Below are 27,974 nucleotides of genomic sequence, written 5' to 3'. Positions count from 1 at the left end.
GTGTAATTGCCCCTGTGACCGCGGGCGGCGAGGGCGGGGCGCGCGCCCGGCCTCCTCCCTCCCACTCCGCCGCCGGCACGGAGCCGGCGTTGGGCTGGGAAGGCGCAGAGTAAGTGCCTCGAGGGCCTGGCCGGCTCAGCTCAGAGCGAGGCGGGTGTTTGCCTTCGCCGCCTGGACGTCCTTCCTCGGCGCTCCTGCCTGGGGTCTTCCTCCTGAGCGCAGCCCACTTCCTTTGGCCCCCAGGCCCTTCCAGCTACCGGTCTCCCGTTCCCTTAGGGTGCGCCCCGGCCCGGGCGTCGGATACCAGCTGCGACCGGGCGACATCATTCCCTGGAGAGCGGCGTTCCCTGGAGGGGGCGCAGCGGCCAGCCTCGGGGCGCGCGCGCGGGGGGGGGGGCGGATGACCTATGAGACCCCTTCACCCCACCTCGGGCCCGCTTGGGCCCCGAAGCCCGCACGCATCCGGGGGCGCCCTGGGCGACCCCAGCTCGGCAAGGCCGAGCTTGGCTGTGCCCTCTCAGCCGCCCGTCCCTAGGTCAGAGGGGAGAGGGGACTTGGGGCCCTCTTCGGGTCCCCGGATCTCCCCGCGCCGTCGGCGGGTGCGCTTAGCCCTTTGGTGGGTTCCCGGCCCCGCGCCGAGCTGAGGGGGCCGGGTCGGAGTTTGAGAAGGGGGCCCCGGCCGACCCGGGATTCCGGAGTTTGTAACCCGTGTAGTTTCTGGCTTTCACGGCTCGTTTGAAATCTTCCCACAGGAAGATGTCTGCCAAGGAGGCCTGCGCGGCTCGTAGCCCCGCGTGGCCACCCGGGTGTGTGAGCGCGCGGGCGTGCGTGTGTGTATGTGTGTACACGCGAACGCGCGCACACGAGCCCCCGGAGAGGCGGGAGGGAGCCGGTCCTAGCACTTTCTCGGTGGCAGTGCTGCGATCGCGTCGTGTGGCGCGGGGCCTGGCACCCAGGGCTCGCCTGCGCCCCAACCTCTGCCCCACGGGCGCCCCCGGCGCCCCACTCGCACCTTCCTCCCTGCTCTCCAGCAGGGACTGTTAACCCAGGCAGGTGACGGCGCCCCGGCGCCCGTCGCGCGTTGGTCTTTATACCTCGTGAGTTCAACACTAATGAGTTATGGGTTGGCCCACGAAAACATAATGTGTAAATTAGGAATTTAATGATGTGTAAGATTAAAAGCTGCGCAGGGTTGCATTTATTTAAGGCTGCCATCTTGTGTTCGCAGAGAAATTACTTGAACGACATTGACCCCCCCTCCCCCGCAGGACCGGAAATGGCACGAGGGCAGGGGTGGGTCCTGGGGGCTCCAGCGGTGGGACTTCAGGCCCCTCTAGGCTCTGTCGCTGGAGAGGAGGTGGTCTGTGGCGGCTGAGGAGCGACTTTGGGTGGGCACATTCGCAGGAAGCCTGCAGAGCGGCTGATGGAACTCTTTCTCCCTGTCTGGGGTCTGAGATTGGCAAGGCCCACAGGAGCTGGCGATTTCTGGGAAACTTACTGCTTCTTCCTGTCCTGATGCACTCATGTGCTGTAGGGGTTGTTTCCAGAATTGGAAAGCATTTTTTTTTGGGGGGGTCTTTTTGGGGCAGCATCCATGGCGTATTTGAACCCTGGCTAGGGTTCAAATCGGAGCTGTAGCTGTGGGCCTTCGCCATAGTCACAGAAACTCGGGATCTTAGCCCTGTCTGTGACCTAGGCCACGGCTCACAGCAATGCGGATCCTTAACCCACTGAGTGAGGCCAGGGATCGAACCCTCGTCCTCATGGATGCTAGTCGGGTTCGTTAACTGCTGAGCCTCGACCGGAACTCCAGCATCTATTTTTTTTAAGTTACGTATTTACTTATTTATTTTGCCCAATTCCCTTCATTTGTCCAAGCTGCCAGTGTTGGGTCTGCCCTCATTGACATAAAGCCATCCCTTGAAGCATCTAGGAGCCCCAGACCCAAGCAAGCCTGGAATCTGGATCCTGAACCCTGTGGTTTATGACAGATTCAGATCACTTTTTGTAGGATTCTGTTCTTTTTTCTCTTTTTCTGCAACTTTGAGGGGAAATTGAAAGCAGAGGCTCCCTGCTTTTATCCTCTGACACTGGGGCTCCCTGCTCTGTGCCAGCAGGCCTGTGTACAGGCCAGCAGCCCACCTCGGTACTGCTGATCCCCGCTGAGGTCAGCAGAGCTAGGGAGATTTTGCTTCCTACAGTTTTCTTTTTCCAACGAAAGCTTCTGGTGATGTTTGTGGCTTGAGTGAGGCTCCCTCTCAGGTGCTCCTCCGACCCAAGGCAAGGCATGTGATGCCATCTTGGGGAGGCCGCGCAGCACGGCCACCAGGCCAAGGCTTCATCTGGTTCTTTGGCCAGGGTGATTGGCACGTGGCGAGGCCTCTGGGACACATTCCTGCCCAGTCCTGCGGTGGCTGAGAAGAGAATGAGGGAAGGCTGGACCCTCCTGGGACCCAGTCCAGAGCTGGCTGCTCAACCCTGGGACATGAGGGCTTTCCTCCCTAAGGGACCACGTTCCATCTGCAAGAATGCTTTGGCTGGAGCTGTCTTTGGCGGGGGGGCGGGGGGGGGGCTGGGAGGAGTGAAAGCAAAGAAGAGATTGGATCATGAACTTAGGGAACCAAGGCACCTGTCTTGGTAAATTACAGGGTGCCAGGGCCTGGAGGGACACGGGAAGGCCCCTAGTGTGTGTTTTCCAGGCCTTGAAAGAGTTAATGGGAGAAATGCTGTTCCTGGATTGTCTGTTTGCTCAGGCCCCACACTTATCTAACCAATCACTGAAAGGATATAACTTTAGAAGTTTCATTCTCTCTCCTGCTTGGCTGGGAGTTTCAGAAAACCCTTGCTTAAGTAATCGTGTTAATCCTTTCAAATTCCTTAGGGTCTGAGGCCATTTGGTGTTTCCACTTGAGGTCTGTTAAAAAAAAAAAAAAAAGACAAGGAGAGAAAAAGGCAGCCTATAATAAAGGGCATTGCAACATACCCCTCTGAAAAGGACCCCCCCCCCCCGTGACATGGCTATGCTGCCCAGATAAGCTTCCTAAGTGTGTCCCCAGGTTTCTGAGAAATGGTACTGCCAGGTCTGGATGTTGGCAGCAAAGGGAAAGATCAAAGGGAAGCCAGGTGATGGGGCCACAGGTTCCCTTTTGTTGGAAACATGAAGGGGACACTTGACCTCCTTGGGGAGCTGGGGGAAGCATATCACATTGTGGGGACCAGGTCAGAGTTTGAGGTGCTGCTGATAAGACATGCGCGGTTGGAATCAGAAAGAAGGTGTGTGGTTTCACTGAGCAGCTGTGGCCAACTTTTTTTTTTCTTTTCGTTTTAGGGCTGCACCCGAGGCATATGGAGGTTTCCAGGCTAGGAGTTGGATCCGAGCCACAGCTGCCGGCCTACACCCCAGCCACGGCAACACCCGATCCGAGCTGCATCTGGGACCTACACAGCAGCTCGCGGCAACGCCAGATCCTTAACCCACTGAGTGAGGTCAGGGCTCAAACCTGCATGCTCACGGATACTAGTCAGGTTCTTAAACCGCTGAGCCACAATGAGAACTCCAAAAGCAGGCCAGTTTTTAGTTATTTTTATCATGGTTCTTAAATTCTTTGCCTTTTTTTTTTAAGATTCCCTTTTGCTTTTTAGGGTCGTACCTGCAGTATATGGAAGTTCGGGGTCGACACAGCCACGGATCTTCTTTCATTCGTGTTTGTTGCATGATTGTCCCTGAGGGGTCCTTTTAGGCCTGGACCTGCCCTCTGCAGCCCAGGCCAGCCTGTCACGGAAAAGGGCCATGCCACCACCTCTGTCCCTAGCCACACTGTCCCTGGTCCAGGCCTGAGGGCGGCGGACATCCTAGCCCTTTAGGCCGCCTGTGAGGATCCCCCCTCCCACCCCGAAATTCTTTATTGAGCTATCATAGCAAGCTGGCCAGACCTGTTCCCAGTTCTGGTGACATTCTCCAGGGTTTCGTTTCGTCCTTTATACACCATTCCCAGAGAGGCTGCAGGAGGAAGTGAAAGAAGGCTTGGCTGGATTTTGTAGCTCTTTTCTAGTCCATTCTGCAGCTGATCTGGCCTTATATGCTTAGGCAAGCCTCCCCCCAACCTGGCACCCTAGTGGGGGTGGGGGGAAGGGGAGATGATTTCTAAAGGCCTTTTCAGCTCAGACATTCTGGCAACTTCTTTGACAAGGCTGGAAGGAGCTAGAGTTCACATCCTCAAGACAGGATATGGCAAGAAGGCAGTTTTGGATTGATTGGGGGGGGGGGTTGGGAGTTTATGGCTTTGTTGGCAGCTCGTCAGATGTGGTAGATAGCTTTGGTTTTGTCTGCTCAACATTTGGTCCCCTTCTAGATTCAGAACCCACACTTTGGGGGAACCACTGCTTTCTTGTGTGTGTGTGTGTGTGTGTGTGTGTGTGTGTGTGTGTTTGGCCATCTTGCGGTATATGGAGTTCCCAGGCCAGGGATCAGATCCGAGCTGCAGTTGCGGCCTAAGCGGCAGGTGACGACGCTGGATCCTGAACCCACTGTGCGGGGCCAGGGATCGAACCTAAGTCTCAGCGCTGCAGAGAAGCTGCTGATCCTGTTGCTCCACAGTGGGAACTCCAGAACTACTGCTTTCTGACTCAGTCCTAGTGCTTTGGTGGGAGGGGATTGACTCGTCTCCTGGCTGCAGAAGTGGAATGAATGGAGCATTTGAACCTGTCCCCTTCACCCCACTTTGGCCATGGTGATTGGTTTGGAGGTGGGTATGTGACCTAAGTGGGTCCCAGAGAGACGGTTTCAGAACTTGCAGTTTCTTGAGGAGAAGAGAATCGCACTTTATCCTGGGGTTTCCCAAAAGATAGGCTCTAAGTCTGGGCTGGCTGGCAGCCTGAGAAAGGAGCCAACAAAGACAGAGCAGAGCCGGGTGACGGAGTCTTCATTGTTTGAGCTCCCGGATCCCATTGAACCTGAAGCCAGCCCTGCCCCAAGATATTTCAGTTATGTATGCTTAAATCACTTGGGCCTGGGTTCTGCAGCTTGCAGTTGAATCTTGATTTACCTGCCATCCTGGGGAAGCATGGAGGTTCCTACCGCCAGACAGCTTCAGAAAAAGTTCAATCCAGGAGGTATGGAACCAGGATGGGAACTCAGATCTCTTCTTTCACCACAGTGCTTGGCCCAAGGAACTGGATCATCATGGAGGTGTTCTTTTTTTTTTTTTTTTGGCCTCGTTCGGTGTTTTCAAAGGACCCACCCAGCGGTAAACCACGTGTGCTGGGGCATCTTCACCGCGGTTGCTGCCAGGGGAGAACGTTGCTTTTATTTCCGGGGGAGCCTGTCCAGGATTTCATGCTTCGCTCTCAAACCCTCTCCTGAGCTGTCCTCCCAAGATTCACTTCCTTTCTTTCGGTTTTCTGTTTTGTTTTCTTATCCTCATTCCAAGGACATTTTCTTGACTCCCGTCCATTCCCTTAATTGGATCTTCTATAGTCTACTTTAGAGACACTTCCCAGGCCTGGGTCTGGAAACAGTGCTTGGCCCATAGGAGTGAGTAAGTGCCTGCTAATTGTTAGTGTGCCGTGGCGTGAATGACGTGGCCTCCTTTCCCCTTGTCCACCAGACGTTGATACTCTGAGCCGTTCCTAACAGCTCCCAGTCTTGCAGGAAACCTTATCAATATCTGCGACAGAGGTGACCATCTTCCCGGCTCCGGCCTAGATAAACGTGTGCGAGGCCCCTTCCCTCCAGCCCGGCCCCGTCACGGTGTCAAATACCGAGCGCCCTGGACCAGGAGATAAGAGGAGACCTGGGGTCAGGCGAACACTTTAGTTAGTCTCACTCACACCCATTTCAACTCTCCTCTGCTTTCTCATTCTCCACCTTAGAGGCTGGACAGTGAGCTTCTCAAACTGCCAGGCTTTTTGAGAGCTAGCGGTGGCCGTGTGACTCAGTTCTGGTGCAGGAGAGGTAAAGCAGAAATGTCTGGGAAGGGTTTCCCTTCCCCAAGAGAGGCCAAACCTTGAACAGAGAAGAATGTGAATCCCTCTGTCTCCTTCCTGTCTGGAACTCAAAGCCAGTGCCTGGAGGTGCGGCAGCCGTTTTGGGACTATGAGGATGAAACCCACGTGCCGTGCGGGAAGGTAGGAAGGGTCTGGGTCTTGGGTGCCTGGAGCAGAGAGATGCACGAGCCCTGGATTCTGTATGTTCCTCTGGACTTCTAAGAGAAAGATTCACCCCTTACTCAAGCCCCTGTTTGTCAGGATTTCTGTTACTTGTAGCATTCTTATTTCATTTACCTGGGCTCTGGTCCCAGCTCTACTCTGATTCACTGTGTGGTCTGGGGAAAGTGACCTCACCTCTCTGGGCCTCTGTTTCCTCATTTGGAGAATGAATATCTGCGAGGACATGCTTTAGAAAATTCTAAAACAACTTTTTTTTTTTTTAATGGCCACACCCATGGCATATGGAAGTTCCCAGGCTGGGGACTGAACCGGAGCCACAGCTGTGGACTACACCACAGCTGCAGTAACACTGGCTCTTTAAGCCACTGCGCTGGGCTGGGAATCCAACCTGCACCTGTGCAGAGACGCTGCAGTCAGGTTCTTAACCCACTGTGCGTTTGGGGGAGTCCCAATAACTAGCCTATTTTGATTGATGAATGTAGCTTTATTATTTATTTATTTTTTGGTCTTTCTATCTTTTCTAAGGCCGCAACCTCGGCATGTGGCGATTCCCAGGCCAGGGGTTGAATTGGAGCTACAGCTGCCGGCCTCCACCACAACCATAGCAACGCAGGATCTGAGCCGTGTCTGCGACCTACCCCACAGCTCACAGCAACACCAGATCCTGAACCCACTGAGCGAGGCCAGGGGTCGAACCCGCAACCTCATGGTTCCTAGTTGGATTCGTTAACCACTGAGCCACAAGGGGAACTCTGAATGTAGCTTTATATCTTTTCCTGGTGTCTCGGCCTGTGTTTAGGCCTTATCATCTCAGACAGCCTGGGGTCTCCTGACACCCAGGTCTGCGCCGCTTTCTAAATTTCGCACACTACCACACACCCCATTAACCCAAAATATAGGAAGACTGCTTTGTTATGCTTAAAAATTGCTAATGGTTCTTTTACCCACAGAGTAGAATCCTGAGTTTTTTTTTTTTTTTTTTAATTCTCTACAAATGTCAAGGGGCGAATATACTACTGTGATAACCAAGATCCTATGTAATTGGCTCTAAAACAGAGAACTGATCAACTGAATAAAAAAGATTCTAGAAAGAGATTTAAAACACCACAAATAATTAATCCATGACCAAGCAACTGAATCACATTATTTAATATTTAATAATTATTTAAGAAGTCTTATTACGAGTTATCGGTATAGAGAAGAACTGACTGCGATGTTTATCTCACGCCAGACCCTGACCTCGCCCAAAATTCTGGATGGACCGGAGTTAAATATAACAAATATGTAAACAACATAACCAAAAACCTAGGCGAAAACAGAAGCATATTTGTAACATCTACAGGACGGTGAAGTGGGCTTCACAGAAAATGACAAGGACAAAATGCTATGTTTCAATATGAAAATAAAGAAATAAGAAATAAAGAATAAAAAGAAAGAATTAATTTTTGCACAATAAAAGTGTGGGCTGGGAGTTCCCTGGTGGTTTAGTGGTTAGGATTTGGCGCTTTCCCCTCTGTGGCCCGAGCTCAGTCCCTGGTCTGGGAACTGAGATCCCATATGAAGCTGCTGCCACCATAGCAAAAAAAAAAAAAAAAAAAAAAAAGGGGGTGTCTGTTGGGCTCTGCAGTTTTACCCCCCTTTTTTTGTCTTTTTAGGGCCACTCCCAGGGCATATGGAGGTTCCCAGGCTAGGTGTCTAATGGGAGCTATAGCTGCGGGTCTACGCCGCAGCCACAGCAATGCCAGATCCTGAACCCACTGAGCGAGGCCAGGGATCGAACCCCCAACCTCATGGTTCCTAGTCGGATTCGTTTCTGCTGCGCCCTGACGGGAACTCCAGGAGTTGGATTTAGGTCAGCTCCACACATCTCTCATTCCAGGATTCAGGCTGAAGCAGTGGAAGCAGGTACCTGGAAACCTGTTCTCACAGCGGCGGCGGGAGTGCAGGAGCCCAGGGCAAACGGAGCAAGCCCATTTCAAACCTCTGATTGTACCCCATCGACCTACACGCCATTGACCACAGCGAGTCACGTGGCCCAATCGACATCCGTGTGACCCGGAAGTACATTCCTGCCGGGGAGGAGGGGGTGCCTGACGGGGTTGGAGTGGGACGGGGGCGTGAATATTTGCCCAGCAGGGCTACCGTCTAATACAGTGTGTACGGTGTGTGGAGAGACCCAGGGCCCAGCTACAAAGGCCCGAGGCCGGAGGAGTGGAACTGAATCCCTTGGGACCACACAGAAAGATCTAGAAGGAAGCAAGATGAAGTCGGGGCTATCAGCGGGTCATCAGTGACGGGGAGCTGGGAGCTGGGATCAGAACCTGCCACGGGTCCTTTACGGCTTGCATGTAAATTGCTTGCAGTCAGACGACAAAGCCGATCTGGCAGAAGCGGAGGGCTCGTGCGGGTGCAGGTAAGGACACTGAATCCGCTGCGGACACATCGCAAATCAATTTTACCCCCTCAGTGGTTTCTCCCTCTCTCCCTCCACCGTTCTTCCTTAGTGGGGAAGAATTTGGAGTCCCATTTTCTTATTATGAAATATTGGGCGGTGGGAAGGCATAACCTTTTCAAAGCAATCCAATTAAGCTTCTGGACCGGGGAGTCTTTTCTCTCAGGTGTCTGCCGCCGGAGTCCTTCGAAAGCCAGAAGAGAGAGAAGCGGGCAGTCTTCTCTAGATGAGGGGGCAGAGCTGAGGTTTGGCTGGAATGTTTCCAGGTTCTCCTCGCTGTGCGCTGTGCGCTGCTTCTCGCGGGAACAGAATGGGGGGGGGGGCAGGCCAACCCGGTGTGTTCCCGCCTCTCCGAGAGCCTTGCCCCCTGATAGCTGAGGAGCACGCACACCCTTTCCTCTTGGCTCTGCCCAGTGCATCTGTCACAGGCTTGCTTCTGAAAGGGGCTGCAGGAGCCGATGCGCACCAGCCGGAGAGAACCCATCATACCGGTCTGTTCCCAAGTCTGCAGTCCAGGATGTCAGGTTGTTAGCTTGAAATCAGCCAGGGTGGGAGTATTTACACCACAGAAATTGGCAAACACTGCAAACAGGTTTGTTTGTTTTTGTTCCTGGAGAGCCAGTTGTTAAACTTTTACCAGCATATCGCTGCTGCTGAGGAAAAGTCCAGTCCATTGAGCCTTAGAAGGGTCTTTCTCAAGGTTTTTCCCCAAGTCTACCGTCCTCCTTCTAATAGAGGCGAACAAGGGCGTGTGTGTGTGTGTGTGTGCGCGCGCGTGTGCTTGCAGGGGTGTGTAGTAATGGAGTTGTACTCCCCCTTGTTGGTTCAGCTCTTAATATAGAAGACTTCAAGCATTTTATTTTTAAATTCAACCCATCCTGCTTGAGGCTGATGGGCTACCACCTGGACAGAGGCAGGACCGCGGTGGGAAGGTTCGCAGGAAGTGGCCAAATCTGCAGGGGCTGCCCAGATCTATCCTTTTTTATTGAGCACATGCCTGTCATCCATCACCAGAAAACGTATAAATCTACCCAGTGTTGAAAAGCCCCAGAATGAATTGAATGGAATTAAATGTGCGCCGCGTGAGAGGCCTCTGCTGGCGGACTCCCCTTCATCTTGCCTCAGATGTTGAGGGCTTGCAGAGCTCAAGAGACATGTATGGAATGAATGAATGAATGAGTGAGCGAATGAATGAATGAGTGAAGGCGGAAGGTGATTTTCCGTGCCTCTGCTCCTTGCCGTCTGAAAGTTTATTCAGCCAGTTTGGTTTGTTTTGAGCACCCAACCTGTGGGTGTGAGGCACTGCATCCCCAAGACAGCCTTACCTGGTTGTGGCCTGGGGCCTCAGCTACTTGATCTGTGATCTGAGGGCAGGGTCTGGGCTTTCCGCCTCCCAACCCCCTGCCCTGGCCACACAGATCCCATCATTAATTCCTGCCGGTGCCGCCCCCCCCCCTCGTCGCCCCTCTGGCATGGTGTTGGCAATCTCCGAAGGAGAAAGGGATAATTTTTGTCTCCTGTCACGTAGCAAAATAAAAGCTTTTGGCAAGCACGAGGCCTGGGAGGCCTTTCCTGCCACACGTATAATTAGAACTTTGGGCTAAACCCATCCCTGAGGAGCAAAACATTTCATTTGAAGGCACATGCTTTTTGATTTATTTATTAAAAGAAATTTTTTTTTTCCCAAAAAGCACCCCCTTTCGTTCCCTCTGATGACATCACGGCTGAACACAGCCCACCGCTCTTCACCACTGTAGAGGCGGACCATTTTGCGGGCCGTATTTTACCTCAAGCCCTTATGGACCATGACTAGAGCATTCCAGCCCTGCACACGGAGCCCGGGATGGGCATTTTTCTTCAGGTGCAAGGATCATTACAGGGAATGCATTCTTAAACCAGGCCGGCTCCCAGCACACCATTTCCACATATGGATATTAATTTATGTGATCACTTGAATGCAAACGCTCAGCTGTCTCCATAAGTTATAGAAGCAATCATCCCAGGGAGCATCGGAGACACCGAGAGTCAATTCTTGTGTAATAATTTCATATTCGAGCCAGGGATGCCAAATCACGGCCCCTTTGGATAAAATGTGAGCCCGTGGAAGCACTCCCCTCCCCCTTTTTATTATTGTGCATTTTATTTCTCCATAAAATACGTTTATGCCCTGGAAAAACAAACCAACCCAGGGGGCCAGGCTGACAGTGTGATGCAGGGGGTACCTTCCTGGCGCTGCCCGAACTTCTGACTCCGCCACTAGCAGGCACCCCAACGGGAGTGTCTCTGGGCAGCACTGCCAAGGAATCCCTCCTGGGGCCTGAACCTTGCGTGGGGGGAGGCACCAGAAGATTCCCAGGTTTGGAATGGAAATCACCCAAACTTGGGATGGAAAGAGATCATGTGGTTCCAGTTCCCATCCTGGTGGAAATCTTCTGTTCCTTTTTTATTAACGAAAAAACCCCAGGAGTTCCTGCTGTGTGGTGCCAGGAGATAAGCTGCATCTCTGTAGTGACCTGACACAGGTTTGAACCCCCAGCCTGGCACAGTGGGTTAAAGGATCCGGCGTTTTTTGTTTTTTGTTTTTTTTTGTCTTTTGAGGGCCGCACCTGCGGCATATGGAGGTTCCCAGGCTAGGGGTCTAATCGGAGCTGTAGCCACCGGCCTACACCACAACCACAGCCACGCAGGATCCAGGCCACATCTGTGACCTATACCACAGCTCACAGCAATGCCTGATCCTGAACCCACTGAGCGAGGCCGGGGATTGAACCTGCATCCTCATGGATACTAGTTGGGTTTGTTTCTGCTGAGCCACGAGGGGAGCTCCTCAACTGAGGTAAATCTTCCTCCTCCTCCTCCTCGTCCTCTTGCGTCTTCTTCTCCTCTGCCGACCAGGTCATCTCTCTTTCCTTCAGGATCCATTCTCTGTTGCTCTTCATCTTTCTCTGTGATGGTGCAGGCTTCCCTTAGCTGGACCCCCAGGGAGGGGGTCTCTTCTCGCGTCGCGGGAGGACGTGGATCTCGGGCATCGCGTGCGTGTTGGGGTCAGTGGTTGGTGAGCCCCATTTTAGGTGAGCAGGTGGGGAGCTGAGATCTTCCAAATGATGAATCCCGGAGTGGGGGCTTTCTTCCAAGGCACCAGTCTCCACAACAGGCTGCTCCAGTTCTCCTCAAAATGCGTTCCATCTCTTCAGAAGGCCATCTTTCCCACTTTCGTTGCTGAGGTTGTTGGAGAAAGGCAGGCAGGACCCCAGTGTCAACTCTCAGAAACCAAGGGGCTCTTCTACAGCCAGAAGTGGGGAGCATGGTGGGGGCGGGCGGGGGTGGGGTGCAGTTGTCTGGCTGCAGCCCCTCAGTCAATCCCATTCCCGGCCACATTTCCCACGCCTGCCCTCAGGGATCCCCCCCCCCCCCGCCCCAGTCTCAGCCCGGAGCCTCTTCCTCGAACCTCCTCGCCTGGGAGGATTCCAGCTGCGGCTCCCTCTGCTCTGCGTCACCTGTCACCACCCTTCCTTCTGCTCTCTGTCTTCCAGAAATGTGTTGAAATCCCTCGTCTACTGACACCCCGCCCCCCTTCCTTATTGTGGGTTTATACCTTTTCTGTTCCGTCCCCCTCCTGTGAAAGGGAGCCTGGGAGGGAAGGGAGAGAAGCACGTGTGCTCCGAGTATGTCAAACAGGTGATCTACACAGAGCGTTCTGCCTAGTATTTGCTCAACAAATGTCAGCTCCTCTTAAAATGATTGCCTGCTGTGGTCGTGTCTCAGGGTGTGTGGGGAGAGGTGCGGGGGTCAGTGGGACAGTGGCTTCACAGTCAGGGCAAGAAGATAGGGAATGTGGCTGTTTGTGGTCTCTCTCAGGGAATCTTTCCGGTCTTCTCGCTGTCATTTTTCTTCCTTAACATTGATTTTTTTTTTTTTTTTTTTTTTTTTTGCTTTTTAGGGCCACGCCCATGGCATATGGAGGTTCCCAGGCTAGGGGTCGAATCAGAGCCACAGCTACCCGGTCAACGCCATAGCCACAGCCACAGCCACAGCAACGCAGGATCCTAACCCACTGAGCGAGGCCAGGGATCGAACCCCAAACCTTATGGTTCCTAGTTGAATTCGTTTCCGTTGCTCTACGATGGGAACTCCAACATTGATTTTTAATTGCATTCATAGAAAATGAATACATCCCGTTGTAAAAAATTGTAAATCCCCCCCCCCCCAAAAAAAAGAAAAAAAAATAAACAAAAAAATGTAAAACCTGAAATAACTTCCCATCCACTGCTTCTTCTGTCTCAGCTTGGGTCCTGGAATAGGCCCTGCACAAGGAATTGGGGGTCCATCCTTTATTTGGGAGGTGGTCCCAGGAAGCCCCGGGAGAGGGGTGCAGAGATGGACCAGGGAAGGGAAGGGAAGAAAACCAATAAAGGACAATAAAGGGATGGTTTTCAAGCAAGTTATTTGTGTGGGCAGCTGGGGCTCAGGCCCACCGGGGACCTCTGGGAGTCAGTGAAAAGTGATGCACGCAAGGAGCCAGCGTGCTGGGGGATTTCTCTACTGTGCTTGCTTCCCAGCTGAGCCCCACGGTGGGGGTCTTTGCCGTGGCCCCCGAGACTACAGACAGTACTGTCCCCTTCAGCCCCGGACATTCCTCTTGGAGGTGAGAGGGCGCCAGGCACTTCCACTCCTGGAGCACATATCATTTGTCTCCCCCACAGTCTTGGTGATAAGAGTGGGGAGTCTCTTCAAGTCTTTCTTTCTTTTTCTTTTTTGTCTTTTTAGGGCATATGGAGGTTTCCAGGTTAGGGGTCCAATCGGAGCTACAGCTGCTGGCCTACATCACAGCCACAGCAACGAGGGATCCAAGCCATATCTGCGACCTACACCACAGCTCACGGCAACACCAGATCCTTAACCCACCGAGCAAGGCCAGGGATGGAACCTGCGTCCTCGTGGATACTAGTCGGGTTCGTTAACTGCTGAGCTACAACAGGAACTCCAAGTCTTTCTCCCTATAGCCTCCTTTACTTCCTCCCCTTGAAAAGCCTCCTCCCATCAATCCAGCAGCGTGTACGGCACGGGTTCATCCTGGTTTGAGTTGGCAGCCTGTGCCCATCTCTTTCAAACCCTGAGTTCAGGGATATCATAGGGGTGGCTTGAAATCAGCCGTGGCGGAAGTACTTCACACCACGGGTATTGGCCAGCAGACTGCAGAGCGCGGCTTTTCTCCCAGGTGTTAAAGCTTTGCTACCGCACCAGTGTATAGCTTCCAAGTAAGAGGAGATACAGGGGACCAAGAAACAAGCTAAATGCCATTACAAGGAAGCCACCTGATACATCTGGAAGGTGGGACATTTTGCAGAACAACTGTCCTGCTGTCTTTTTTAAAAAGCAATTAATTAATTTTGTATTAAAGTACAGTTGATTTACAATGTTGTGCCCATTTCTGCTGTACAGCTGTCCTTTTGTCTTGAATACAGTAGGATCCATTTAGAAAGGACCTGGCTAGGAGTTCCTGTTGTGGCGAAGCAGAAACGAATCCGACTGGTTCTGGGTTTGATCCCTGGCCTCCCTCAGTTGGATTAAGGATCTGGCATTGCTGTGAGCTGTGGTGTAGGTCACAGATGTGGTTCGGATCCTGCGTTGCTGTGGCTGTGGCGTAGGTGGAAGACTCGGCTTGGATCTGGCGTTGCGGTGGCTGTGGTGTAGGCTGGCGGCTGCAGCTCTGATTCCACCCCCAGGCTGGGAACCTGCATAGGCCTTGGGCGCGGCCCTAAAAAGACTAAATAAATAAATAAATAAATAACAGCATATTCTCTGACGGGTGGCACAAAAGGCAGGGGGGAGAAGCCAGAGATTTGAAGCCTGAGAGGGGTTAGATGTGCTCTTCCTGGTTCGGAGACATATAGGAACCAGAGAACAGCCCAGGAGGAAACGGGGACCTCAGTCCTACAGCCACAAAGACCTGGATTCTTATAATCAGCCAAGCGCGCTTGGAGGTGGATTCTCCCGCAGCCCCTCCAGATGAAAGCCCAGCCTGGCGGACACCTTGACTCTGGCTTGGGGAGAACCCAGAGCAGAGAACCAAGCCTTCCCAGACTTCTGACTGCGGGAGTGCTGCGTAAAAAATGGGTGGTGTTTTAAGCTGCTAAATTTGTGGTAAATTGCTGCCCAGCAGTAGAAAACCCAGACAGATGTGCGCTTAGGTGTGAACGGTGGTGATCCCTGGAAGGTGAGAGCGTGAGATTTTTATTTGAAACTTTTTGGTGGTCTGCATTGTCTCATGTTCTACGGCATGCCAGTTCTCCCATTCTATTAAAAGGATATTTAACCTGGAGTTCCCGTTGTGGCGCAGTGGTTAATGAATCTGACTGGGAACCATGAGGTTTCGGGTTCGATCCCTGCCCTTGCTCAGTGGGTTAAGGATCTGGTGTTGCCGTGAGCTGTGGTGTAGGTCGCAGATGTGGCTTGGATCCCGAGTTGCTGTGGCTGTGGTGTAGACTGGTGGCTACCACTCCGATTGGACCCCTAGCCTGGGAACCTCCATATGCCGCAGGAGCGGCCCTAGAAAAGGCAGAAAGACAAAAAAAAAAAAAAAAAAAAAAAAAAAAAATTCCCCTCCTGGCTCATCAGTAACGAATCTGACTAGTATCCATGAGGATGCGGGTTTGATCCCTGGCCTTGCTCAGTGGGTTAAGGATCCGGTGTTGCCGTGCGTGAGCTGTGGTGTGGGTCACAGATGGGGCTGGGATCTGGCGTTGCTGTGGCTGTGGCGTAGGCCGGTGGCTACAGCTTCCATTAGACCCCTAGCCTGGGAACCTCCATATGCCGCAGGTGCGGCCCTAAACAAAAAAGAAAAAAAGAAAAAAATGGGGAAAAAAAAGGATATTTAATGAAAACCCCTTCGGAAGACTGGAGCGGGGGGAAGCCCTCCCTTCATTTCCTCCCCATCTGAGAACCCAGCACAGCGTTATTCTTTACCTCCTCCGTGATATTTGCAGTATTTTGTACCACTTATGTTGTTATTAACATAATATGTTTAATTTAAAATCATCTTTTTTTCTTTGGAAAAAAAAAAAAAGCAAAAGCACAACCCTAAATGCTTTAGCTTTCTCCTGAACAATAATATTCATGAAGCCACGGGTTGGCTGTGCTGGTTTTCTTTTTCCTAGCACATCAAAATACATAACCATAATTATTAAAAAAATACGGGTCTGTGTACCTCCAGCAGTATACAAAACAGGCTCCGGGAACGGCTGATCCCATATAATCCTCCCACAGCTTTGGCTTCAGTCGAAAACAAAAGCCTGGGAGGGGGTTGGCCCCTGGGTGCCTGGCAACTTCAGCTGGGGCCCTGCCCACAAAGCCCAAAGGCTGGGGACGCCAAGGCCTGGCTACTGTCTGGGACACGGAGGAGAAAGAAACCTGTCCCAGGAGGAGGTAAAGCCTGGCTTTGTGCTTCTAGAAACTGCCCTTCCCATGGATGGATGTCAGAACCCGGGCTTGACCCAGACTCATGTCGCTTTACCTCGCAAGGAAAAGACTGAAAGCTTGAAAAATCCCAGAAAGGGGAGTTCCTGTTGTGGCTCAGTGGGTTAAGAACCCAACTAGCATCCATGAGGATGTGGGTTCGATCCTTGGCCTCGCTCAGTGGGTCAAGGATCTGGCATTGCTGTGAGCTGTGGTGTAGGTCACAGACGCAGCTCAGATCCCACATTGCCGTGGCTGTGGTGGAGGCTGGCAGCTGTAGCTCTGATTCGACCCCTAGCCTGGGACCCTCCATATGCTGCGGGTGCGGCCCTAAAAAGACAAGACCAAAAAAAAAGTTCCAGAAAGGATTGGACATCAACCCAAAGACCAATAGACGAAAAAGGGGGTTTTGCCCACTTTTTGTTTTAAACAGAGGAAGGAGGGAGCAGCAGAAGGAGGGAATTGGATAAATTTGGGTTCAAATTTGGCTAGACCTCATGGGAGCTCTGTATTAGGTTTTTCCTGGTCAGAGAGCTTTCCAGCTGGGTCACTTGGATGAGTTACTTCCCTTCTCTGAGTCTGTTAACTTATCTCTCAAGTGGGACCACGAATAAGGTGGGTTTTGCAGAATGTTGGCCATGAGGTTGAAATGCATTCCTACTGAAATAATACTTCCTGCAGCCTTTGTGAGCCCCGTGTCTGGATGTGGAGAAGCAGGGATTGCGTGGTCTTTTCACTGGGGGTCCCCCCTTCTGCCCTCACACCTCTACAGTCTGCTCTGACAACAACACTCAAGAGGGATCCCCTAAAACCAGAGTCAGAGTTTGTTCCTTTCAGCACAGACGCCTCCAGAGCCTCCTTAGGGCTCCTGAGTTAGAGCCAAGGGTATTCGGAAGGCTGTGCCTGATCTAGAACCCACCCGCTTCACTTCTCTGAGCTCCTGGCCTATTGCTTCCCTCTCCTCCACTTCAGCCACTGCTACCTCAGGGCCTTTGCACCAGCTGTTCCCAGGCCTGCTCTTTCCCCATTGTCCACAGAGCTCCCTCCGGCCCCTCCCCAAGTCATTGATGACATGTCTACTTCTCAGTATGTACTCTTTGGAAACCTGCAACCTTCCCCCTGTCCCTGGTCCCCAGGTTCCCTGTTCCCTTCCTGCCCAATTTTTCCCCTTCCCATTTCCCATTATAAAACACACTGCATGTTACATGTATTTGTTTTCTACCTTTCTCCCCCCACCCCAAGTCTTGGGGGGAGACTCCACGACTAAGCTCCACAACTACAGGGATTTAAAAAAAAAAAAAAATCTGTTTTATTCACAACGGTTTCCCAGGGCCTGGAACAGCCAGTGACATATAGCAGGTGCTTAGTGATTATTCATTGCATAATGAACGAACGAGCGAGCGGATGACAGGTTGGGAGGATTAAGTGGGGCCGTGAGTGTGGGGCCTGGGGTAGGTGCGCCGTGGCCTGATCTGCAGAGGGTATCGCCTCGGGCTCCTGCCGGCCTTGGCCTGGGGAGCCTGCTTCTTTCCTGAGACCCCTTGCGGTTTGAGCACCAGTGGCTCTGCTTTTGGAGCAGCCCCTAGCCGGCTCTGCAGCTTTTGCTGGATCTTCAATATGTGATTTCCCCCCATGGACAGAACGAGAATCATTGAAAATCATTCATGAGAAACTCACGCCTCTGCTTTCCGCAGGCAGCTTCGCAGGCCTCGAGCTCCTGGGAGGGAAGGTGCAAAGCAGAGAGCGAGAAACATTGGGCCCGCTTGCTCATCGCCTCGTCCTCTCCCCACCAGTGTTTCCTGAGGCCTGGGACAGAATTGCTGCCATTGGGGGCGGGAAAAGCCGCTTGGGTGAAGGCCGAGGCCCTGTCTGGGCTTCTCTTCTGCCCAGTGACAGGGTTGGTTGTGTCCCCAGCCTGGCCTCCTGCGGCCCCTCCGTGAAGGGCCTGTGTCCCGCCCTGGCTGGCTCCCTTTGGTCTGTTTCCGACCGGTGAGGGGTGGCCCCTGGGGTTCAGCTGTGTCGTCCATGTGCCTCCCAGCCCTTTACTGGTGGCAAAACCTACGGGGTTGGGATTTTTGCCGCAGGGCAGCTGGGTTCCTCCTGCGGGCTTGCCTTGGCCTGCCCTGTGTGGCAGACACGTTCAGGGCCCCACCCACCTGCCGCAGCCTCGCCTCTGAGCTCAGAAGACTGCTTGTTGCCAACACCTCTGACTCTGCCTGAGGCAGTTTTTCTGGATTACTACTCGCCCAGCCCATCCCTCAGTTGGGGGGATTTTTTTTTTTTTTTTTTTTTTTTTTTTTTTTTAGGGCCGCAGGTGCGGCATAAGGAGGTTCCCAGGCTAGGGGTCGAATCAGAGCTGCAGCTGCCAGCCACAGCCACAGCCGCGCCAGATCCGAGCCACATCTGTGACCCACACTGCAGCTCGTGGCAAAGCTGGATCCCCAACCCACTGAGCAAGGCCAGGGATCGAACCTGCATCCTCATGAATACAAGCTGGGATCATTTCTGCTGCGCCACAATGGGAACTCCGGAAAGTGTATTTCTTACTATGGATCATGCTCAAAGAGTTCCAAAGCCGCTGGTTGAAGCCAGTTTGAGTTGAGATTTTCTGTAACTTGTAGCCAAAATTATCTGCAACATCCTTTCTCTACCCCTCATTCAATCATACAAACACTTTTCTCTTGGTCCTTCCCAACCAACCACGTGGCACTTATTTCTGCCCTGAGTCTTTTTTTTTTTAGGGCCACTCCCAGGCTAGGGGTTGAATCGGAGCTGTAGCTGCCGGCCTACACCACAGCCACAGCAACGCAGGATCTGAGCCGTACCTGCGACCTACACCACAGCTCACAGCAACGCCCGATCCTTAACCCACTGCGTGAGTTAAGGAACCCGAGTCCTCATGGATACTAGCCGGGTTCATTACCGCTGAGCCATGACTGGAACCCCTGCCCTGTCTTCATTCACATTCTTGCCCCCACCTGCAAAGCCCTTTGCCTCTCTCCCCCCTCCCCCCACCTGCCCGATCTGATCCTTTAAGTCCCATCCAGCTGAGCGCCTTCCTTCTGTGAATCCCCGGGAAGAGTAGTGTCTAGAGTGGGTAAGCGTGTGGGCTGTGCAGCCCTGCTCCCTGGATTCGAATTCCCATTCTGCCATCTCTTTGCTCTGTGACCTTAGCCAAGTTAATGAACCTCTCTGAGCCTCGGTTGCCTCACCTGTAAATGGGAATCAGTACAGTTTCTGTCTCAAAAGGTGGTTATGAGGATTAAATGAAGTGATGCTTGTAAAGTTCTGGAACAGTGCCCAGGCCAGCCAAAATGTTTTATAAATGTCTGTGAGATAAATAACTGAAAGTCGTCAGTGGGTAGGGTATGTGCTAGTGCATGCGTCTGCGAGTGCCCACGCCAGGGCACCTGCCTCTCTGCAGGGTCGGTCTGGGATCTTGCTCCTCCTGGACCTTGAACTTCCCTCTCAGTTCCTGGCTGGCCTTGGCCTCAGCCTGCCTCCTCTACCCCATGCCTCTGGCTGCTCTCCCAGCAGGTAGCCAGGCCCACCTCCAGACTGCTCACTGCTCAGAACTGCCCCTTCCACCCTCAGCCCTGGTGCCTCTCCTGCCAATCTGGGTGGGAACCCCGGAGGAGGCTTTCGCAAGCTGATTTGGTGTCGAACTCATCTTTTAAGTCACAAGGGGAGAAAAGGGGCTTCAAGAGCGCTTGAGCACCGTTTCGTTGCCGAGAAGGTGGCAGGAGGGATCCTTTTGGCTCCCTAAGGTTTGAGAAGGATGGGATAATGCTAGTGATGGTAAAAAAAATGATAATGGTACCTCCGAGCAGCCACTGAGCATGGGGTGTGTGTGTGTGCGTGTGGCACTGACCTGCCAGCCCTGGCTGGCGACTATACAGAGCTACCTCACCAAACCACTTGACACCCCTGCAGAGCAGGGACCATTATCCCTGCCTGCAAGCTGATGGAACCGGGAGTTCCCACCATGCATGGTGCAGTAGGTTAAGAATCCCACTGCAGTGGCTAGGGTCTCTGCAGAGGTGCGGGTTCAATCCCTGGCCTGGTGCAGTGCATTAAAGGATCTGGCATGGTCGCAGCTGTGGCTCAGATTCAATCCCTGGCCAGGGAACTTTCATGTGCTGCCAGTGCGGCCATAAAATTAAAAAAAAAAAAAAAAAAAGCTTAAAAAAAAAAAAAGACGATGGAAGAGAAGCCCAGAGAGGAGAAGTCCCTTTTCCAAGATCACACAGCCGAAAAGAGGGTGGGAGTGGAGCGGAGGCATGGCAAGTTGGAGGAAGCTCAGGTTTGACTTTTCCCAAAGCCCCCTCTCTTTCCTCCTCCTCTTCCAGGAGCGACCTTCCTGGTCCACTGGTCCGAATCCTCCCGAAGGTGGGGAGCCCACTGTGACACCCCGACGCCTCCTCACCGGCGCCGAGCCTGGCCTGGGCGGTCCCTCCCCAGGCCAGCTGGGTTTCGCTGGAGAAAATGTGATTAAAGCTGGTCTCTCCAGAGAGGGTCTGTTTTAAAGAATCAAAGGCTTGAAGCGAGAGGAATGTTCATAACGTTCACGGCGGTCTTTGCTGCCGGGTTTATTTCCAACTGGCCTTGTGCTTGGGCGGCCGTGGAAATATTAGACCTCCCAGCAAAACCTGCAGGCTTGTCAATTCAGAAATGGAGAGGGGGGACGATGAGAATCAAAACCAAACCCCATCTCCAGCCAGGGTTAGAATTCCGATGGCCGCTAGGTACCCGGACTCCTTACCGCGTGAATTCAGCATGGAAAAAAAAAAATCCATATCTGTGAAAGCGGAGCTTCTCCAGCCCACTTTTAATTGCACCTGGAAAGGGGCTTAATATCTCAGCCAGTTTCTCCATCATCTTTTGCAAATCTTGGGCTGCTCGGGTCCCCGGGGGGTTTGTGTAATAAAACGGGATGGTTAAAGGGCATGTTTCTGCATTAACGAATCTTTCTGCACTGGCTGGGCCCGAGCATTATGTAAATGTTTACTGTAATTAAGTGATGAAGTTGTTACGGGGCAGGATTTTGGTTGCTGGTGAGGAGTTCCTGCCGTGCCCAGTCGTGAATAGTCACCGGACAAGGAAGAGGAACAGGGAGATGCCGAGAGGGGACAAGATGGAAACGTATGCGTGATGTGTGGCTAACCCTGGGAATAATCGTCTGGTTATAACATGCCCTTCAGCTGACTATACAAGCAGGAGCTGGAGCCGTGTCTGGGAAAGGCAGATCTGGGCTCAGACACGTCGATTTGCCTTCCTGCCTCTGCTGCGGTGTGGTGGCCACGCTTCTGTCACACTGCTTTGGGCTTAAAGTAGAATTTCTCTTGCTTGATCCCAAAGCCGAGAGGTTATGTGGAATTCCAGCACCCATATTTGTTGGACGTGGTTTTTTTTTTTTTTTTTTTTGAGGGAGGGACGGAATGGTGGAGAATTCCTGCATTTAAAAAAAAACCCATGGATGTCTGATTTTCATGCAGTGAAACACCCATCTTTAAAAACATACAGCTTTATCGAGGTATAATTGACATACAATAAACTGCACTTATTTAAATTATACAATCGAATGCGTTTTGACATATGCATCCACCCGTGAAACCGTCACCATAATCCGGATCCTGAGTGTATCCATTGCTCCTCGAGGTTTCTTCCTGCTGCTCCCCACTCCTGTCTCCCCTCCGCCCCCAGCTGCCTCTCCGTGGCCCCCATCCCCAGGCAACCACCGATCTGCTTTCTGTCACTGTAGACTGGTTTGCGTTTTCTACAGTTTAATATAAATGGAATCATGCAGTAAGTACTCTCTGGCTTCTTTCAGCAAGGTTATTTCGAGATTCATCCACGTTGCGTAAATCAGGGGTTGGTTCCTTTTCCTGACGCGTCGTATTCCACTGGACACACCAAACCTTGTTATCCATTCTCCTCTAGGTGGATGTTCGGGTTGTTTCTAGCTTGGGGCTCTTACAAATAAAGCTGTTATGGGAGTTCCTGTCGTGGCGCAGTGGTTAACGAATCCGACTAGGAACCATGAGGTTGCGGGTTCGATCCCTGCCCTTGCTCAGTGGGTTAAGGATCCGGCGTTGCCGTGAGCTGTGGCGTAGGTCGCAAATGTGGCTCGGATCCCGCGTTGCTGTGGCTCTGGCGTAGGCCAGTGGCTACAGCTCCGATTAGACCCCTAGCTGGGGAACCTCCATATGCTGCGGGAACGGCCCAAGAAATGGCAAAAAGACAAAACCAAAAAAAAAAAAAAGCTGTTATGAATGTTCATGTACATATACTTTCACTTCTCTGGGGTAAATAGCCAGGCTAGGTCATGTGGCAGGTATCTGTTTAACTTTATAAGTTAAAGACCCAAACAGACATTTTTCCAAAGAAGACATACAGATGGTCAGCAGGCACATGAAAACATGCTCCACATGTTGCTAATTATTGGAGAAACACAAATCAAAACTACAACCAGGTACCACCTCGTTGGCCATCATCAGAATGGCCATCATCAAAAAGTCTACTAATAATAAAGGCTGGAGAGGGTGTGGAGAAAGGGGAACCCTCCTACACTCTTGGTAGGAATGTCAGTTGGTGAAACCACTATGGAGAACAATATGGAGGTTCCTTAAAAAACTGAAAGTAGGAGTTCCTGTCTTGGCGCAGCGGAAACGAATCCCACTAGGAACCATGAGGTTGCGGGTTCCATCCCTGGCCCCGATCAGTGGGTTAAGGATCTGGCGTTGCCATGAGCTGTGGTGTAGATCTCAGACGCAGCTCGGATCTGGCGTTGCTGTGGCTCTGGCGTAGGCTGGCAGCTGTAACTCTGATTCAACCCCTAGCCTGGGAACCTCCGTATGCCACGAGTGTGGCCCCCAAAAGCAAAGAAAACCCCCAAAAGAACAAAACAAAACAAAACACCGGAAAGTAGAGTTACCACATGATCCCACAGTTCCACTCTTGGGCATCTATCTGGAGAAAACTCTAATTCAAAAAGATACATGCACCCCAATATTCATTGCACTATCTACAATAGTCAAGACATGGAAGCAATTGAAATGTCCACTGACAGATGAATGGATAAAGAAGATAAGCGTATATAACGCTAGTTGCAGCAACATGGATGGACCTGGAGATTCTCATACTAAGGGAAGGAAGTCAGAAAGATAAAGACAAATACCGCATGATGTCACTTATGTGTAGCATCTAAAAAAAATATTACAGATGAACTTATCTATGAAACAGAAACAGATTCATAGAGAGCAGACTTGTGGTTGCCAAGGAGGAGGGAATGGGGGACAGATGGATTGGGAGTTTGGGATTAGCAGATGCAAACCATTCTATATAGAATGAATAAGCAGCAAGGTCCTGCTGTATAGCACAGGGAACTACATTTGATATCCTGGAATAAACCATAATGGAAAAGAATACACACACACATCTATTTTTGCTGTACAGCAGAAATTAAGACTGTAAATCAACTATACTTTGATGAAATACATTTAAAAAAAGGAAGGAAACAGCTGAATCATTTTCCCAAGTGGTTGTACCATTTTCCCGCTCCTATCAGAGATGTATGGGAGTTCCTGTTGCTCTACCTCCTTGCCAACATTTGGTATTATCATTCCTCTTAATTTTAGGTCTTCCAGCTCGTGTGTGTGTGTGTGTGCGCGCGCGTGTGCGCGCGCGCGCATATGTGTATTTTAATTAAAATTTCTTTTCTATGGAGTTCCTGTCATGGCACAGCGGAAACAAATCTCACTAGGAACCATGAGGACGCAGGTTCGATCCCTGGCCTCCCTCAGTGGGTTGAGGATTCAGCATTGCCTTGAGCTGTGGTGTAGGTCACAGACATGGCTCCTATCTGGCGTTGCTCTGGCTGTGGTGTAGGCTGGGGCTGTAGCTCTGATTTGACCCCTAGCCTGGGAACCTCCATATGCCTTGAGTGCGGCCCTAAAACGCAAAAAAAAAAAAAAAAAATTTCTTTTCTGTACTCCTTGAAATTTATAAGGTGCATGAGTGCACACACATGTAAAAATTCATCAAGTTGTACACTTAAGTTTTCTGCATTTTACTGGATGTAAATTATTTTTCAGTAAAATACCATAAAAAAACTTTATGGGGAGAAGATGCCCTGGACATTAAATCATCTTCTATTCGTATCCCTCTAAGTGGCTTTTCCAGCCAAGTCAGGGACCCAGCTCAGGTAGCTAGCCGGTCCTTTAAGAGTGCCTGCTGGTTGCTGGTGGTGAGGTGAGGTTTCAGGCCTGGTAGGTGTGGTTCAGGTCAAGGGAGGCAAGCCGGGACCCCAGGCTGGTGCCAGCACAGGTGAATCATCTGGTTTCCTGGATCCTGGAAAACCGTGCCCTGGGCTTTTTTGCGAGGCTGGTTCTTTGAAGTTGAAAAGATGAAAGCTTTACAAGCCGCAGCCCCTCCCGCCCCGCAGATCTGCAGATGGAGGTGGCAACCGGCTCTCAGCAGAGGAGGGTGGAGAAGGGCGGAGGCTCATGCCCTGGGGTGGGGGTGATGTGGGGGTGGGTTACCCCTTTGGCTCACTTAGGGAAAGCCAGCCCCGGACTCTGTTGTCTTCCCTGCAGGCCTCAGTGTGAGCATGGCCCGGTTCTGCTGGCTTGGCCTGCCTGGTGGCTGGGTCATTCCTGAGTTGGCCTTTACACCCCTGGGCTGGCCGAAAACCCCACCTGGAACAGGGCACCTGGTCCAGGGGTTCCCGGCCTGGGGTTGTGCCACCCACCACTCTGGGACCAGGGTGTTTGGAAATGGGTTCGCATGTTTTTTGTTTGGCTTTTGCCTTTTAGGGCTGCACCTGTGGCATATGGAAGCTAGAGGTCCAATTGGAGCTGCAGCTGCCGGCCTACACCACAGGATCTGAGCTGTGTCTGCGACCTACACTGCAGCTCACAGCAATGTCTTATCCTTAACCCACTGAGCGAGGCTGGGGATCAAACCCGCATTCCCGTGGACACTAGTTGGGTTCTTAACCCACCGAGCTGCCCTGGGAACTCCGGGGTCTGAGTGGTTTTGATTGTCACAATATCGCAAATGGGGTGTATGGGCAGGGACAGTGTGTGCGACAGTCTTGTGCAAAGAAGCACCGTCCCACCCCAAAAGCTAACAGAGCGCCCCAGCTTGAGAAACAAGTTGGTTTTGATAGGTCAGAATTCATTGATTGCTTAAGCGGCGGATATTCCTGTTCCTTGGGCACCTCGAGTTCACCTTGGGGTGTCCACTGGAGCCTTCAGATTTTGTTTAGCTTGCAACCACGCTGCAGTGCCGCTGCGGCTGAGGACATACATCCGGATTATCAGCAACACGCAGCCTCTGCAGAGCCCAGATCGCCCCCATCACCAAGGTGATGCCTCTGTTACCCTACTTGTAAACTCCCCGGCCTCCGAAACGCAGGGTATTAGAGACGTTTCAAGGACAGGGTGGATTTTAAAAGCAAGGCAATCATTTCTTCGTCGTGTTTGATTTTCTTCTTTTAGGATTCTTTTGGCATCTAGTATTGGAAGCAAGCCGAAACCTCGCTGCTGGTCGGGACATGCTGCTGGAGGGGTGCTGCGGTGGAAGAGGTCTGGTTGGCGTGACCCGTGCGGGTCTGGTGCCGGTGCAGAGAAGGGAGCTGCAGGTTTCTGACATTAAATATTAACACCAGGTATTAATAATGAAGGCTGACAGGTCTTTTCGCGGCGCTGTTTCTGAGCGCGTCTCTCCCCAGCCTGCAAGGCCAGCAGGCCCGGGCCCTTCCCCTGCCTGAGCCGTGTGGCTGGAGCCCCCTGCTCTCCGGGGTCAGGAGAGGTAAGGTAAACAACCCTGGGTTGTCACCCACAGAGACAGGATTGCCTGCCTGGGCTGTCGCGCACCGCTCCGGGCTCCTCTCGTGTCCTCCCTGGTGACAGACAGGAAAGCAGTTGGTGGTGAAAGAAAAAGCAGGAGGTGGCTGTCGCACGAGGAACGGACTGTGGGTCTGGGGAGGAGGAAGCTGCCACCCTGCCCAGAGGTCCCAAGGGACCTGTCACCCCAGGGGGAGCGCTCAGATAAAACCCCACACCTCCCCAGCGGCCTCCACTCCCGCTGCCTGAGAGCTTTGCTATAAGCTGAGCAGTGACCGGAGTTCCCATCGTGGCTCAGCGGTTAACGAATCCGACTAAGAACCATGAGGTTGCGGGTTTGATGGGTTAAGGATCTGGCGTTGCTGTGGCTGTGGCGTAGGTTTGGCAGATACAGCTCCGATTCGACCCCTAGCCTGGAAGCCTCCACATGCCGCAGGTGCGGCCATAGAAAAGGCAAAAAGACAAAAAAACAAAAAAACCCAAAAAAACCCATAAGCTGAGCAGTGACCCCCCCGCCTCTTCTGGGTCAGGAGGCCTCAGACTGGTTAAAGGGGTGGTGACCGTCCGTGCCACGCAGACCCGGGCCACACAGGCTCAGATGATGCAACCTTGGCCAGAAAGGACCGGGCCATGTAGACAAGGGCTATGTGAACCTGGGCCGTGCAGACCCCGGTCAGTCTTGCAGACACAGGCCATGTCCCCCCGCCTGGCTGCCCCAGCCCGCCCAGCCTGTCCCCCGCATCTCAGCTGTGCTAGCCTCGAGGGTGGTTTAGCTCTGGTACCCTGTGGACAAAGGCAGCCTCGACCCTGCGTCCATGGAGCCCATGCTTACAGCTGAAAAATTAAACACCTAGTGATCTCTTAGGCCATAAAATGTACCAGGAATCAAATGGGAAAGAGCCCCCATGTGCCACCCTCCCTTTATGGATGATGGCACGTTCACACTTTGCTTCCATAAAACCACATCCTTCTGTGTGGACACTCTCTCCTTTCCTTCCTGTCCTGCATTTGCTCGTGATGAGTTGAAATACGGCCCTTGAAGAGGTTGGGCTCTGTAGACATTCTTGGGGGATCCAAGTCCCCTTTAAAACGAAGATCAAGAGTTCCCGCTGTGGCGCAACGGGATTGGCAGCGCCTATGTAGCGCCAGGACGCAGGTTCAATTCCCCCCCAGGCCGGGTACACTGGGTTAAAGGATCCGGCATTGCCACAGCTGCAGCGTAGGTCGCCACTGTGGCAACTGTGGCTCGGATCTGATCCCTGGCTCGAGAACTCCAGATGCGGCAGGGCAGCCGAAAAAGAAAGAAAGAACTAAAGCGGAGGCCAGAGTTTGAGGAAAGTGTCTCAGTTTGGCTTGCCTGCCTTCGTCCTGCGACAGGGCCAGGTGCAAGTGAGAGAGGAGGTGGGGCCGAACGTCTCCATCAACGTGGTAATTAATTGGGCTTGTGGTCACCTCACACCTCTCATTTGAGGCTGTACAGGTGCTCCACTGACATGGATGAATTAGGCCTCCCACACCTCCTGTGGGGTTTGGACAGATGTTGAATTCCAGAGGCCCCGTCTTGCTCATCTTCAGGGCTGAGCTCCAGGGGTTTGGTCGGACGGCGACAAAAGCATCAGCCACCTGACCTGTCCCTGCCAGAGAAGGCCGGGCAGATGGGGAGTCTCTGGAAACAGGTGCGCATCACCTTCCCACACCCAGCGTCCTTGGCCAGGGCCCCACCTGCTGCCTTTGGCATTTGAACGGAGGCTACTGCCTTGGCAGAGCAAACAGGGAGGGTCGGGTCCTTCTTTGGGTGGCAAACTCATGCAGGAGAAGGAAAAGGTTCTTTTCGCAAGCAAAAAAGGTTCATGAGTAATGGCTTCTGGAATTTCTCCTCAGAGAATATAACCTCGTCAGCTCTAGGCTTCTGGCTTCTGAATAATTGTTCTCAGTAATAATATAGAACCCCTTCGTAATAATACATCCTTCTGTGCGTTCAAGAAAGTAGCAATTTATTCCAGGCAAGACCAGAAAAAAAAAAAAAAAAGTGGCCTTTATTCATCTTGATA

General features: G+C 52.3%; 1 long non-coding RNA gene across 3 annotated transcripts; it reads left to right on the top strand.

Annotated features, from left to right (window-relative positions):
• Positions 1-27,952, top strand: LOC106506944 (uncharacterized). Of its 3 annotated transcripts, none has more exons than XR_014835586.1 (3): positions 1-109; positions 5,872-6,126; positions 7,400-7,606. It is a non-coding gene; the product is annotated as an uncharacterized LOC106506944 (long non-coding RNA). The 3 variants fall into 3 exon arrangements; XR_002340733.2 differs by lacking the exons at positions 1-109; positions 7,400-7,606 and adding exons at positions 8,048-8,581; positions 25,576-27,952 and having other exon boundaries at positions 5,858-6,126; XR_014835587.1 differs by lacking the exons at positions 1-109; positions 7,400-7,606 and adding exons at positions 8,048-8,581; positions 10,312-12,872 and having other exon boundaries at positions 5,858-6,126.
• The last annotated feature ends 22 nt before the right edge of the window (positions 27,953-27,974 follow it).

This window comes from Sus scrofa, chromosome X (assembly GCF_054392235.1).
Source record: "Sus scrofa isolate SSC_HxYL_T2T_F1_AM1 chromosome X, Sscrofa_HxYL_maternal_Yorkshire_Landrace_v2.0, whole genome shotgun sequence".
Taxonomy (NCBI): Eukaryota; Metazoa; Chordata; class Mammalia; order Artiodactyla; family Suidae; genus Sus; species Sus scrofa.
Note: the sequence above shows the minus strand (reverse complement) of the source record. Positions and strands in the feature narration are given on the sequence as shown.